Raw genomic sequence first — 269 nt, forward strand, 5'->3', positions numbered from 1 at the left:
CACCCCCACCCCGGGGATCCCGCCTGCCCCGAGGGGCTCACCGGGCCGGCGGGAGGCAGGGACCTGACACGCTGCTCTCCCGGCGGGAGAAAAGCGGCACAGAAAAGTTACCCCAGCCCTTTGGGCCTCTTCCCCCACTCCCCGAGGGGTGACGACCGCCTTCAGCCGGGCCTCGCTTCTCCCCTCCTCAGGGCCAAGCCACCCCGGAGCATCGCCCCTCCGTCCCGCCGCCCTCCTGCGAGCACCGGGCCCGCTGCAACGAGCCCCCC

The 269-nt window shown here is 74.0% G+C and overlaps 1 protein-coding gene across 1 annotated transcript in view; it reads right to left on the reverse strand.

Annotated features, from left to right (window-relative positions):
- The window catches only part of RTF1 (Rtf1, Paf1/RNA polymerase II complex component, homolog (S. cerevisiae)), a 30,085-nt gene that overhangs the window by 29,441 nt on the left and 375 nt on the right, over positions 1–269 (reverse strand). The window lies entirely within an intron of this gene.

This window comes from Haliaeetus leucocephalus, unplaced genomic scaffold (assembly GCF_000737465.1).
Source record: "Haliaeetus leucocephalus isolate CR32 unplaced genomic scaffold, Haliaeetus_leucocephalus-4.0 Scaffold696, whole genome shotgun sequence".
Lineage (NCBI taxonomy): Eukaryota > Metazoa > Chordata > Aves > Accipitriformes > Accipitridae > Haliaeetus > Haliaeetus leucocephalus.